This window comes from Schistocerca cancellata, unplaced genomic scaffold (genome assembly GCF_023864275.1).
Source record: "Schistocerca cancellata isolate TAMUIC-IGC-003103 unplaced genomic scaffold, iqSchCanc2.1 HiC_scaffold_818, whole genome shotgun sequence".
Classification (NCBI taxonomy): Eukaryota; Metazoa; Arthropoda; class Insecta; order Orthoptera; family Acrididae; genus Schistocerca; species Schistocerca cancellata.
In genome coordinates, this window is record NW_026046829.1 from 950,299 (window position 1) to 966,814 (window position 16,516).

Genomic DNA, 16,516 nt, shown 5'->3' on the forward strand with positions numbered 1-16,516 from the left:
GTACCCTTTGTTGCTCCAGCGATCTACGATAAACATCTGCTTGACGAAGCAAGTCCTGATCCCTTACCACTAATAATTGTAGTTGTTTTTCCATTCAGCGATCGTATGTCTCAGTATCTGTCGCTTAAACATTCATACGAAGATTGAGAGGAGAGACTGTGTTATGATCTTTCAGAGTAAAGTAAATTTGGAAGACTGAATTCAGTATTTCGACCTTCTGTCTGTAATCTCCAGTTTCGGTGCCAGTACAGTATCTGAATGAACGAACAGATGATTTCGAACCGCTTACTTATTTTACATGAGACGAAAAACCTCTTAGGGTCTTTTCTCAGATCAGCTGAAAACATTTTACTTTCAAAGTCACTGAACGCTTCTCTCATTGATTTCCTTACACTGATTACTGCTTCTATCAGGTTTTGCTTGTCAGCTAGGTTATGAATTGTCTTGAATCTGCGATGCAACCATCTTTGTTTATGTAAAGTATTCTATTACAGCCATTGCAGTATGGTGGGACCTTCCCATCATTGAAGATCTTGCACAGAACTTACTTGTGTAAGGCACATTGAACAATACTTTTGAATTTTTTCGATCTGGGTGCCACATCTTCATCCTCATCACTAAATATTTGATACTGACCCCTCCAACACCTGGAAAATTGTATCCTGTCTCCCATTTAAGGATTTATCTACATCCATGAACCAAACATTCATTAAAAAATATCTCATAATTTTTTCTTTATAAATAAGTTCTCTAAAATTTGGATTTGTGCAAATAACGTTGGTGATATCTAAGTGTTTAAATGTTCTCAAGAAGCTGTAAAGATTTTGTGAAGGATCAATATTTTAAAACATGAAAATTTCAAAAACAATGAAAGGTTTCAATGTAAAAATATTCATCCTCATATAAAATTTATTAATCAACCTACTTGTTCAAGAACAGATGCTGTTAATTCACCAAAAGTTGATTGATGTTTAATATTATTTTTTTTTAATTCTTGAAATTTTTTATTATAGAATTCTGTACCCTGACTATTTCTAACATTTTTGATTCTATTGACTGAAGTATTCAAAAGAATGGACTATGTTTTACCTGTTTTATCTGTGAGTAGAATAGCACAAGCCAATTTTGAAAAAATCATATAGATTTCCATTTTTAGTTTTTACTCTATGAGGATTAGGTAAACATTGACATTTCAAATGTTTGATGTGGTGCTGGTTAACCATTTATATAGAATAAAAAAAATATTTAAATTATTTCATCAATTACATTTAAGTTTACATCAACTGGTACAGTTTTATCAGAAGCTTTGGATTCTGCAGTTAGAAAATTTGATTTGTGGACTACTTTTATTGACTGGATATCAGTAGTTAGATTGTAAATTTGCTCAAAAACACTCATTGAAAGATAAAAATAAATAATTATTACCTTTCTGTTTACATTTTTACCAAAAGTAATAACTTTAAAAAAATTAAATAACATACATTTTAAATTGTGCATTTTTTGTTCACTTCCAGGCACAATTGTAAATTCAATAATTTGTTTACCATATACTTTATCTTTAAGATTACCTAACTTGTTTAAATATGGAGTTAATCCATTTATGAGAAATAATGTGAAAAAGACTTTTCTATTTCCTTTTTTGTAAAGTAATCATTCAGATTAGTTTTATTGGGCTGAGTAAAATTCATTTTACTGACATAATTATTCAACTGCATTAAAAAATGTATATTCAGCTTTAGCTGATTATTTAATTCATTAACTAGTATCGTTTGTATACTGTGTCTTTTACATCTAATGGAATATTTTCATTATTATTTGCAGTAAAATTAGCAATTTGTTCCTCAGATGGTAGAGCACTTGCCCGCAAAAGGCAAAGGTCCTGAGTTCGAGTCTCAGTCTGGCACACAGTTTTAATCTGCCAGGAAGGTTCATATCAGCGCACACTCCACTGCAGAGTGAAAATTTCATTCTGGAAACATCCCCTAGGCTGTGGCTAAGCCATGTCTCCACGTATCCTTTCTTTAAGGATTGGTAGTTCCTCAAGGTTTGCAGGAGAGCTTCTGTAAAGTTTAAAGGTAGGAGACGAGGTACTGGCAACAGTAAAGCTGTAAGGACGGGGTGTGAGTCGTGCTTGGGTAGCTCAGATGGTAGAGCACTTTCCCACAAAAGACAAAGAACCTGAGTTTGAGTCTCGGTCTGCCACACAGATTTAATCTTCCAGGAAGTTTCAATTTGTTCCTTAATTTTATCTTCAGTGTTTCACATCTTGACATTTTGATTGATTTAACTTTTAGAATAAATGTACAAATGATTAATTTCTTCCAGTTTAATCATCCTGGAGCTAGAATATAATTATCAATCATCAATGTCAGTTTCCCACAACCGCATAGTCCTATTATTAAACATCGAATAGAATTTGGTAAAAGCTTACAATGATTATTTTTTAATTTACTTTCAGGAATTCTTTACATAATTTTTACTAATATAAATGATTAGATTTTTTTGATAGAGTGATAATTCATCTTTTCAAAAGTAACATACTGTTCAATAAAAGAAACTTATACAAGTGCTTCAGTAGTTGCTTCTTATTCAACTTTTTAATGTAAAATTGCAACAAAAAGTAATAAATTATACATGAATGGAGAAATGATAGAAACTTCTGTTGGTGAACGTAGTTTAAGAAATGTGGAAAAAGTTGATCACTCAAAAAAACTTAACATGCATATTAAAGAAGATACATTTGTAAATAGAGTTATTATTGAAAGTGATATTAAATTATTTATGCATAAAGAAGATTATATTGTGAAAATTTTAGGATTTAATAATCAAATTATTGAAACTATTGACAGATTGTTTGTTAATAACTTTCCTAAAATTATTGCATTCCAATTAATAAAAATAAATTTTACTGTTAAGTGTAATGATCATTTTCATAGAGAATATAACATTATTTCTTCATTTAAACCAAACATTTAATTTGGAGGACCAATAATTTAAGAACTAAATTATCCAAAAAATATTCCAGTATTTGATACTATTCAAAATTGAATTATTACTATCACTGATGGAAATGCTAATTTGATTCACTTCAATTTTGCTTATGTACAAGGTGTTTTAAAAATGAATTAATAAATTTTTCCTTTCTAAATCATGAATCAAATCGAGAGTTATCAATTTTACTCATTTCCTGTTAATGGCAAAACAATAAACAATTTAAAGCTTCCTATCGAAAATAGAAATTAATATATTATTCACAGAGATGGATTAGATTTCTCAGAATGTGATGCTAAATCAAATCTCTAAACTAATTGATCAATATCTGTTAAAATTGTTTGATGCTATTACAATTAAAAATGAAAATATTTTACCTTCAATAGAACAGCCATTTATTTCTTCATTAACTCTTATTCAATTAACTTCATCTCTGTCAAATGAATTAGCTGTAGAAGGACATATTCTTAGCTGTGATGAAAGTAAAAACAAACAGAATGAAGTACCTTATATATTACAATTAATTGGTAAATTTTTAAGGAGTTTAAAGCATTTATTTGGGAAGGAGATTTTAGACTACTTTTCACTTGGAGTTCCAGAAAAGGTCAAGAAGATTCTGTTCTTCCATGTACTATTAATAATGATAATAGCACACTTTCAAAAGAATGTAAAAATGTTGTAAAAAGTATGGAAATTCGTGTTCCTGCTGTTAAATATGAAACTGGACCTAGAAGAAGAAAGACTTAAAAACCCAAAAATTCCAACCATTTCTCTGAACTACAAGCAACTTAATTTATTGTATTATATGGAAAAAGAAATTTTCAACCAGATATTACTAATAATTATAATTCTGCAGAATTTGATAAATCTTACTTCATTTTCGTTGTTTACCAAACTAATCCAAAAAAATTTCAGTTAAATGATCTTTATTGATTTGATCATGTTAAATTACAAATTATTTATATTAAAAATTGAAGAAATTAAATTCTGCATCAAGAATTATTGAATCTTGATCCTCTGAAAAACTTTTTAAAAGCTCATGATACATTTACAGATTCACAAAGAATTACACAATTAAATAACGGTGTAAACGTAAATCCATTACATTTTATTCAAAGTTATCCTATGTATGTCATAAATAGGAATAGAAGAATGAATGTTTTGATTCCTCAAAAATAAAAATGAAATTATGTGCATTTTTAATGAAAGTATACCTGATGGTAGAATTGCATGTATAATTTTCTATGGTAAAAATAATTTAACTTATGATTCAGAAAATAAAGTTTGAACTGAAAATTTTTGATTACATAAATGAATAAAGTTTGTCAATGACATTGTGATCCTGTCAGAGACAGCAAAGGAACTGGAGGAGCAGCTGTCTTGAAAGGATGATATAAGATGAACATCAACAAAAACAAAATGAAGGTAATGGAATGTAGCTGAATTAAATCAGGCAATGCTGAGGGAATTAGATTAGTATATGAGATCCTTAAAGTAGTATATGAGTTTTGCTATTTGGAAGCAAAATGACTGATGATGGTTGAAGTGGAGAGGATGTAAAATATAGACTGGCAATGGCAAGGAAAGCGTTTATGAAGAAGAGAAATTTGTTAACATCGAGTATCGATTTAAGTGTCAGGAAGTAGTTTCTGAAAACATATGTAGGCGTGTATCCATGTATGACAGTGGAAGATGCATAGTGAACAGTGTGGACAAGAAGAGAACAGAAGTCTTCGAAATGTGGTGTCATAGAAGAATGCTGAAGATTAGATGGCTAGATCACATAACTAATGGGAGGTAATGAATAGAATTGGGGACAAGTGGAATTTGTGGCACAACTTGACTAGAAGAAGGGATCGGGTGATAGGACACATTTTGAGTCATCAAGAGATCACTAATTTAGTATTGGAGGGAAGCGTGGCGGGTAAAAATCGTAGAGGAAGACCAAGAGAGGAATACAGTATGTATGTTAAGAAGGATGTAGGTTGCAGTAGTTACTTGAAGATGAACAGGCTTGCACAGGGTAGAGTATCATGGAGAACTGCACTGAACTAATCTGTGGACTGAAGACCACAACAACAACAAATGAATAAAAAATTTAAAAAGTTATAAAGTGTTATCTTGAATTTTACATTTGCTTATGAAATATTTTTAGAGTGATACAGAAGGTAAAATGTTTATCAAACATTTTAATTTTTGGAAACTTACATATTTGTATATAAATAAAAGTAAAACAAAACGAACATGAATGGTAATTTAGAAAATCTAGTAAGCAAACTTAACAGTTATAGTAAAGGTTGTGAGGAAGTTTTCACTAAATTATCAGTACTTAAAATAAATAAATCTTCCAGTATTTCGACAGCTGAAATTTTAATAACTAAAATGTTGAAAAAGTTTTATTACTTATAGATGGGAAATATAAAATTACATTTCCAGTTCATTATACTAAAGTATTTTCAGAATATGATGGTACATTGGAGAAAATGGTTGGATTAAATATTATTTTTTGAGGTATCAAACAAAATAAAGATGGTTCACTTCATGTTATTGAATCTGATAAATTTTAGAATTTTTACATTTTTTTGGCAATTAAATGAAAATCTCGTTCACAGATGTAGATAGAGTTTTAAATGGGGACAGCAACAGAAAAATTTTGATTTCATATTGAGAGATTTTTAAAAAATGTTCTCTTTGGTCCATAACTCTCATACGTATACAACTATCCTTGTCCTTGACTCCAGTTTTGATAGCATGACTCTCCAAATCTATATTAGGGCAAGTTGATACCCCCCCACCCCTCCACTAGAAAAGCATAACTTTCAACAAGCGATACCAATGTTGAGACCTTGATTTTGGCAGGCAATTCGTCTCTTTTCCCAGTGGGAGGCGGGGAAGGGCGTGTTCACTGACCTAATAAAACTCCAATGTGCGCTACACACATGTCACAGGGGTCATTAAATACCGTATAATTAGGCCCCGGACTTGAAAACACCTGGATTTGGTTGGGAAGTGACTCAGTAACGCTATGCAGGTACATCATAGCCAGGTTAAGCCACTCGCTGAGAATTTGAACGCGTAATTCCACCAAATTATGTAGATGTTGATGCAGTTGACTTACCCGCTATTCCAATACGCTGCACAGATTTTCGATGATTTTCAAGTCAGGTGATTTTGTAGGACGTTGGAGATGTAGTAGGGTGGGGGACTGTTTGAAGAACCAGTTACATATTCTTTCAGTCCCATGAACTTCACTATTGTTGTCTAGAGAAATGGGAGTATCAATACCATACTTATCATTTAATTGTTCACTGAAAGGAAACACCTGAACATTCAGAACGTTTAAACCAAAATTTCGGTACCTGGCAGTGCTCACATCAGTGAATGAGTCCCATTCATGGTGAGAAAAACACCCACAAAAGATCACAGACCCACCTCTGGCTTGCACCTGACCTTATATAGTTTTAGCTTGAAATGTTTCATGTGGCCTTTGGCGTACTCGACGACATGCATCATTTGAATCTAGGCAAAAATGTGATTCGTCAGTTAGAAATACTTACTACATCTACATCTACATCTACATTTATACTCCGCAAGCCACCCAACGGTGTGTGGCGGAGGGCACTTTACGTGCCACTGTCATTATCTCCCTTTCCTGTTCCAGTCGCGTATGGTTCGCGGGAAGAACGACTGTCTGAAAGCCTCTGTGCGCGCTCTAATCTCTCTAATTTTACATTCGTGATCTCCTCGGGAGGTATAAGTAGGGGGAAGCAATATATTCGATACCTCATCCAGAAACGCACCCTCTCGAAACCTGGCGAGCAAGCTACACCGCGATGCAGAGCGCCTCTCTTGCAGAGTCTGCCACTTGAGTTTGTTAAACATCTCCGTAACGCTATCACGGTTACCAAATAACCCTGTGACGAAACGCGCCGCTCTTCTTTGGATCTTCTCTATCTCCTCCGTCAACCCGATCTGGTACGGATCCCACACTGATGAGCAATACTCAAGTATAGGTCGAACGAGTGTTTTGTAAGCCACCTCCTTTGTTGATGGACTACATTTTCTAAGGACTCTCCCAATGAATCTCAACCTGGTACCCGCCTTACCAACAATTAATTTTATATGATCATTCCACTTCAAATCGTTCCGCACGCATACTCCCAGATATTTTACAGAAGTAACTGCTACCAGTGTTTGTTCCGCTATCATATAATCATACAATAAAGGATCCTTCTTTCTATGTATTCGCAATACATTACATTTGTCTATGTTAAGGGTCAGTTGCCACTCCCTGCACCAAGTGCCTATCCGCTGCAGATCTTCCTGCATTTCGCTACAATTTTCTAATGCTGCAACTTCTCTGTATACTACAGCATCATCCGCGAAAAGCCGCATGGAACTTCCGACACTATCTACTAGGTCATTTATATATATTGTGAAAAGCAATGGTCCCATAACACTCCCCTGTGGCACGCCAGAGGTTACTTTAACGTCTGTAGATGTCTCTCCATTGAGAACAACATGCTGTGTTCTGTTTGCTAAAAACTCTTCAATCCAGCCACACAGCTGGTCTGATATTCCGTAGGCTCTTACTTTGTTTATCAGGCGACAGTGCGGAACTGTATCGAACGCCTTCCGGAAGTCAAGGAAAATGGCATCTACCTGGGAGCCTGTATCTAATATTTTCTGGGTCTCATGAACAAATAAAGCGAGTTGGGTTTCACACGATCGCTGTTTCCGGAATCCATGTTGATTCCTACATAGTAGATTCTGAGTTTCCAAAAACGACATGATACTCGAGCAAAAGACATGTTCTAAAATTCTACAACAGATCGACGTCAGAGAGATAGGTCTATAGTTTTGCGCATCTGCTCGACGACCCTTCTTGAAGACTGGGACTACCTGTGCTCTTTTCCAATCATTTGGAACCTTCCGTTCCTCTAGAGACTTGCGGTACACGGCTGTTAGAAGGGGGGCAAGTTCTTTCGCGTACTCTGTGTAGAATCGAATTGGTATCCCGTCAGGTCCAGTGGACTTTCCTCTGTTGAGTGATTCCAGTTGCTTTTCTATTCCTTGGACACTTATTTCAATGTCAGCCATTTTTTCGTTGGTGCGAGGATTTAGAGAAGGAACTGCAGTGCGGTCTTCCTCTGTGAAACAGCTTTGGAAAAAGGTGTTTAGTATTTCAGCTTTACGCTTGTCATCCTCTGTTTCAATGCCATCATCATCCCGGAGTGTCTGGACATGATGTTTCGAGCCACTTACTGATTTAACGTAAGACCAGAACTTCCTAGGATTTTCTGTCAAGTCGGTACCTAGTATTTTACTTTCGAATTCACTGAACGCTTCACGCATAGCCCTCCTTACGCTAACTTTGACATCGTTTAGCTTCTGTTTGTCTGAGAGGTTTTGGCTGCGTTTAAACTTGGAGTGAAGCTCTCTTTGCTTTCGCAGTAGTTTCCTAACTTTGTTGTTGTACCACGGTGGGTTTTTCCCGTCCCTCACAGTTTTGCTCGGCACGTACCTGTCTAAAACGCATTTTACGATTGCCTTGAACTTTTTCCATAAACACTCAACATTGTCAGTGTCTGAACAGAAATTTTCGTTTTGATCTGTTAGGTAGTCTGAAATCTGCCTTCTATTACTCTTGCTAAACAGATAAACCTTCCTCCCTTTTTTTATATTCCTATTAACTTCCATATTCAGGGATGCTGCAACGGCCTTATGATCACTGATTCCCTGTTCTGCTCTTACAGAGTCGAAAAGTTCGGGTCTGTTTGTTATCAGTAGGTCCAAGATGTTATCTCCACGAGTTGGTTCTCTGTTTAATTGCTCGAGGTAATTTTCGGATAGTGCACTCAGTATAATGTCACTCGATGCTCTGTCCCTACCACCCGTCCTAAACATCTGAGTGTCCCAGTCTATATCTGGTAAATTGAAATCTCCACCTAAGACCATAACATGCTGAGAAAATTTATGTGAAATGTATTCCAAATTTTCTCTCAGTTGTTCTGCCACTAATGCTGCTGAGTCGGGGGGTCGGTAAAAGGAGCCAATTATTAACCTAGCTCGGTTGTTGAGTGTAACCTCCACCCATAATAATTCACAGGAACTATCCACTTCTACTTCACTACAGGATAAACTACTACTAACAGCGACGTACACTCCACCACCGGTTGCATGCAATCTATCCTTTCTAAACACCGTCTGTGCCTTTGTAAAAATTTCGGCAGAATTTATCTCTGGCTTCAGCCAGCTTTCTGTACCTATAACGATTTCAGCTTCGGTGCTTTCTATCAGCGCTTGAAGTTCCGGTACTTTACCAACGCAGCTTCGACAGTTTACAATTACAATACCGATTGCTGCTTGGTCCCCGCATGTCCTGACTTTGCCCCGCACCCGTTGAGGCTGTTGCCCTTTCTGCACTTGCCCGAGGCCATCTAACCTAAAAAACCGCCCAGCCCACGCCACACAACCCCTGCTACCCGTGTAGCCGCTTGTTGCGTGTAGTGGACTCCTGACCTATCCAGCGGAACCCGAAACCCCACCACCCTATGGCGCAAGTCGAGGAATCTGCAGCCCACATTGTCGCAGAACCGTCTCAGCCTCTGATTCAGACCCTCCACTCGGCTCTGTACCAAAGGTCCGCAGTCAGTCCTGTCGACGATGCTGCAGATGGTGAGCTCTGCTTTCATCCCGCTAGCGAGACTGGCAGTCTTCACCAAATCAGATAGCCGCCGGAAGCCAGAGAGGATTTCCTCCGATCCATAGCGACACACATCATTGGTGCCGACATGAGCGACCACCTGCAGATGGGTGCACCCTGTACCCTTCATGGCATCCGGAAGGACCCTTTCCACATCTGGAATGACTCCCCCCGGTATGCACACGGAGTGCACTTTGGTTTTCTTCCCCTCCCTTGCTGCCATATCCCTAAGGGGCCCCATTACGCGCCTCACGTTGGAGCTCCCAACTACCAGTAAGCCCACCCTCTGCGACTGCCCGGATCTTGCAGACTGAGGGGCAACCTCTGGAACAGGACAAGCAGCCATGTCAGGCTGAAGATCAGTATCAGCCTGAGACAGAGCCTGAAACCGGTTCGTCAGACAAACTGGAGAGGCCTTCCGTTCAGCCCTCCGGAATGTCTTTCGCCCCCTGCCACACCTTGAGACGACCTCCCACTCTACCACAGGTGAGGGATCAGCCTCAATGCGGGCAGTATCCCGGGCAACCACAGTCGTAGTCCGATCGGGGGATGCGTGGGACGAGCTGGCCGTCCCCGACAAACCCCCATCCGGACCCCCACAGTGATGCCCATTGGCAACAGCCTCAAGCTGTGTGACCGAAGCCAACACTGCCTGAAGCTGGGAGCGAAGGGATGCCAACTCAGCCTGCATCCGAACACAGCAGTTGCAGTCCCTATCCATGCTAAAAACTTGTGCAAAGAACGTCTGAACTAATCTACAGAGAGCTCAAACAAAACGACAAAATTGAAGCGGTTATTAAAATACAAGATTGCCTAGTAAATGCAGTAATGCTGCCACTTGTGCACTGCTGACACACTGCTCGGCGGCGGAAGGAGACTACGCGATTTAACACTATTCGAGTACTAAAACGTGATGCTACAACTCTCAAATACTATAATACGCCCGAAATTTATGTGGTAGAGCTAGGAGTATACGACTTGCTGCTGCAGCCGCTTATCCAACGGCGGCAGGGAGCACACTGACTGACCAACCGACACTGGCCGTTCAAAACGAAAACAGATGACAGACGACTACGCGAATTTACACTATTCAGGTACTAAAACGCGATGCTACAACTCTCAGATACTATAATATGCCCGAAATTTATGAATTAAACAATGCAAGTACCAAAAACACGCAAAGAAATTAAGAATTAAACTATGTAACAAATGAGTGAGCTAGGAGTATACGACTTGCTGCTGCAGCTGCTTATCCAACGGCGGCAGGGAGCACACTGACTGTGACCAACCGCCACTGGCCGTTCAAAACGAAAACAGATGACAGACGACTACGCGAATTTACACTATTCAGGTACTAAAACGCGATGCTACAACTCTCAGATACTATAATACGCCCGAAATTTATGAATTAAACAATGCAAGTACCAAAAACACGCAAAGAAATTAAGAATTAAACTATGTAACAAATGAGTGAGCTAGGAGTATACGACTTGCTGCTGCAGCTGCTTATCCAACGGCGGCAGGGAGCACACTGACTGACCAACCGACACTGGCCGTTCAAAACGAAAACAGATGACAGACGACTACGCGAATTTACACTATTCAGGTACTAAAACGCGATGCTACAACTCTCAGATACTATAATACGCCCGAAATTTATGAATTAAACAATGCAAGTACCAAAAACACGCAAAGAAATTAAGAATTAAACTATGTAACAAATGAGTGAGCTAGGAGTATACGACTTGCTGCTGCAGCTGCTTATCCAACGGCGGCAGGGAGCACACTGACTGTGACCAACCGCCACTGGCCGTTCAAAACGAAAACAGATGACAGACGACTACGCGAATTTACACTATTCAGGTACTAAAACGCGATGCTACAACTCTCAGATACTATAATACGCCCGAAATTTATGAATTAAACAATGCAAGTACCAAAAACACGCAAAGAAATTAAGAATTAAACTATGTAACAAATGAGTGAGCTAGGAGTATACGACTTGCTGCTGCAGCTGTCCATGTTCAATGATTTCTAGTCCACTGAAGATGTGCAGCTTTATGTGCTTGTGTGAGCAGTGGCCTCTTATGACGTGGCGAACACAAATGTTCATTGCAAGCAGTTATTGTCGCAATGTTCTCTTGCTAAAGTTTGGGATGGGCCTTAGGTCACTGCATGTAGCTCCGCCAATCGAATTTGGAAATGCTTTTAAATCACAGGCCATGAAATGCGTCTCTGGTCAGTCTCAGCCAGTATCATTTTCTGACTATAATTCTTAGGTCGAGTTTCGTAGCCACTTGCGGTGCACCACAGCATCTAGAAGTGTTGGACTGTTCGTCGTGGAATGCCAACAAGTCCAGCTACTTCACACACCCAAAGACCATTGGCACCACCAGACATGATTGTCCTTTTTGCCACTCTTTCTTGTCGTTACATTTGCCCATGTTTACATACAATATCCACTTGCAAAATAAATGTCTCACTGATCGCCACTTCGTTAGGTTTATGTAGGGGCACTGTTCACATGGTTGAGCACGTGATTTGATTGCTACATCATCTGAAAAGGCTCTACAATTCGTCTGTGTGTGTGTGTACTGGGATGATTAATTTTTGTCTGGTCACCTTAGTATCCACCCATTGCCTTTATCAGGCGCTACGATGACGACAACAGTTTCATTCTAATTCTCATCTCAGTTACGCTTTAAAACTTACAGTATATGCAGTAAGTAAAATATTAATTTAAATCTACGAAAAATAAAAGCTGTGATATGTTTGATGATAATTTTTTATAAATACATTACCAACACAATAACCTACCAAGCATCTTGGCTCAATGTGGAAACGTAGTTATAAAAGAAGCCAGGCAAAAACAAACCTTTGAGTCTCAAGTTCCCCTGGTAATTAGTTTTCTCAACAGTGCGACCAGTAAGTCACCTGTTCTGCAAAGTTACGCTTACTTAGTAACTCTGACCAGCTGACGTAACATTTATCAATAAAAATAAATTCCGATGGTTTGTGTCCTGTCATTATCACTTTTTGTTGCAGTTCTCCACACTGTTCAATATGATGTGGCTATCTGAATGAAAGATGATAAAGTAATTGTTATAATACTGATGGATCACATGGAAATTATTGTGGTAATAATAATAATTATTTCGTATGGCGAAATGGGCTATTGTAAGTCTTTCAGTTGGCGCTACTTCAGAACGGCTACAGTTATCCAACCGGGAAGACGAGGTCTACTGTTCAAGGTGGAGTCCGAATCACGTCTCGTTTCTGGCGACTCTTCCCATCGTTGAGAGGTAAGAGTGAGGTTAAAACTAAGACAGAACTATTCGTTGTCAAACGGAGATTCGATCCCACGAGCTCTCGATTTCTAGGAACGTTCATCCTTATCTCCTTCTATTTTTTTATTTTTTCCACAAAAATGAACAAAGCGGTCTGCCAGGAGGTTAGGGGAGAAGGATGGGCAGGGATGTGTCGGTATCATGGCATGCGTTTGAGGATGTCGTGGGTGTCCTGGACATATTACCAATAACCAAGTTCCGTTTCCTTCTCATCCCGGAAGAGATACACAGCGGAAATTCATTTAAACCACGTGAGTTTCTTATGTTTTGCCGGGGGGAAGTGATATTCTGCTGGATAGGGAAACATCTGTGGTTCAGCAACTGCAGTAGGAGAGCGAAGGTAATATGCAAGGATATGTGTCACCAATTTCCGCACTTGTGCACGTCATTCAGTGTTCGTTAGTACACAGACGAAGACAATTCTGGCACAAAGGCGAATCGGTTAGTCTCATATCGTGGAGACGTAGCTACATCCCAAGTTCGTGCTTAATAACAAGGTAACATAATGATCTGACTGTGGTGAGAAGAAAGGGCATGTGAATCGACTGCCACACTGTTGGCCATCGTACCTCTGGGTGCTTGGCTTCTATGTCATTACATCGAACATTTCGCAGTAGCATCTGGGAAAAATCAATTGTCCTCGGTGGGCACATGGTCGGGAGGCCAACATGTGCATAGCTGTACTCTACAATGAAGTTGGAGATATGGGTCAGAGTGGGTTCAAAATGTCGCGACCGTCACCGTGAAGCAGAGGATGGGATGAGGGTTTCGATTCTGCTAGACCACCACGCCCGAAATATTATTGTGGTCATGCACGGTATTGTTCCATAAGTTTGTATGAGTGTGAATGCTAAGAAAAGAAACATTGAACTGCGTATCACCTAATGAATTTGGCGAAGCCATCTGTTCCAAAGAGGATGATGTTTTTTTTAAATGACTTATGTTTCAATACTGTCACAAAAACAACAATTCCTTGTGTAGGAATATTCGTTTTCCGTGCCATCCGCCTATTTGATGTCTAACCTAAACCAACATCAGCCCAGTTAACAGCGGTCGAGATTGTCATACAATCAATTCTGAGCAACGATCGAGCCTGGTGTACCTCAGATGGCCATGCCAGAAGTAATGGATACCTTTTTATGAGTGTTAAAATTTGTTGCAGTGGTGAGAGTCGATCACGAGACCTTCATATTACGTGCAAGCACCAGTCCACAAGACCACCTGAATCCACAAAAATGGTGTAAAGAAACACAGACTCGGACAAGATCAACCTGCATTGAAATAAGTCGAGAGTTCGAGCAGGCTACTTCTTTTGCATTTCAGACCACAGTTTGACTTATAAAAGTATCAGGCTGATGAAAACATGAAGATATTTCAAAAAACAGTTTAACGTAAGGGCTCATGGCTCCTGCTGTTATCAGAACCATTGTTGGTCTCGATGAAACAGGTGATGGCCAACAGCCACCAGACTCCTGATGACAGCCAGCATTCGCCCAGCTGATGGCAATACTTAGCGCTTCGCGCCTGTCAGCAATACCACATGTTGCAACATTAGGACTGACAAGCATAAAATTTATCTTGATAAATGAAGACTCAAAACAATTGTTAAGTGATGCAATATTAAAAGACCAGTTTTGAAGCTTATAACTGAATCTTCAAGCATACATATGAGTAGAAAAACTGAAAAAAATTATAATAAACAGTACTGTATATACCCTAAGTTCAAAAATGTAGTGAATAACGGATAAAAGTACTCACAATCAATTCGTATAAAACCCTAACTGGGCTTAAATCGATGACCCAATATGCAGCAAAACACATCAGATAGCAAGCAAAATACAATACAGAACTTAGAATATAAGAATGAAGCATTAATAGCTAATAAAGGCAGTTTGGGGGGGAGGGGGTTGGGAGGCAGATATAGAGTAACTTACTAACCAAAAGACACTGAAAAGTTGAAGGAGGGTGGTATTAAAGAAATTTCCAGAATGTAAATTCCAGACAGTCACTTAGCCAGAACAAACTCAGGTGAAAGTGGGAGGAACAATGAGAGGATTTTGGGCAAGAAGCTGGACGGAAAGGTCAACGCCTGCAGTACGTGGCGACAGTACATGAATGTGGCAGACGCAATCACTGCTACGGTGTAATGGGACAGGGAAAGATGGGTGGCATTCTTATATAGCTGATTAACACAAAGACAGCAAAATATAAAAAATGTGGTACATGAATAACGTACCAACAATACAAAATTAACACCCATTCAATAGTCACTGGCTTAAAATAATGATGAAAACTCAAGATTAAGGTGGTAATAAACGCAAAGAATATCACAAGAAGTGGAAGAAGATGAAACAGTCATTGGATAATGCTGATAAGGGAAAGGCAAGTGAAGGAAACGTGCGTGGGAGGGAGGAAACAAAAGGCATAGAAAATGGGGCGAAAATATAAAACATGGTACTGTAACAGAAAAAATATGAATAAAGTTAAGTAACTGTATTAAGACACTCAAAATTTGGAGGAGGATTTCGATGTCTCATATCAACTGGACCATTTAGTGTATGTTGTGGGAAATGATTCTTGGAAAGTACCATCTCAGTTTCTTCCAAAATACTCAGGGTTCTTTTTATTTTTACTGTATAAAATGATATCATTATTCGAGAGACTGCTAACGGAATGCCTTTATCCATGGAGGTGGGCACTCGACTCTGATTTTGTTGTTGTTGTGGTCTTCAGTCCTGAGACTGGTATGATGCAGCTCTCCATGCTAATCTATCCTGTGCAAGCTCCTTCATCTCCCAGTACCTACTGCAACCTACATTCTTCTGAATCTGCTTAGTGCATTCATCTCTTGGTCTCCCTCTACGATTTTTACCCTCCAAACTGCCTTCCAATGCTAAATTTGTGATCCTTTGATGCCTCAGGACATGTCCTACCAACTGATCCCTTTCTCTAGTCACGTTGTGCCACAAACTTCTCTTCTCCCCACTCCTATTCAATACCTCCTCATTAGTTACGTGATCTACCCACCTAATCTTCAACATTCTTCTGTAGCACCACATTTCAAAAGCTTCTATTCTCTTCCTGTCCAAACTATTTATTGTCAATGTTTCACTTCCATACATGGCTACACTCCATACAAATACTTTCAGAAACGACTTCCTGACACTAACATCTATACTCGATGTTAACAAATTTCTCTTCTTCAGAAACGCTTTCCTTGCCATTGCCAGTCTACATTTTATATCCTCTCTACTTCGACCATCATTAGTTATTTTGCTCCCCAAATAGCAAAACTGGTTTACTACTTTAAGTGTCTCATTTCTTAATCTAATTCCCTCAGCATCACCCGACTTAATTCGACTACATTCCATTATCTTCGTTTCGATTTTGTTGATGTTCATCTTATATCCTCCTTTCAAGACACTGTCCATTCCATTCAACTGCTCTTCCAAGTCCTTTGCTGTCTCTGACA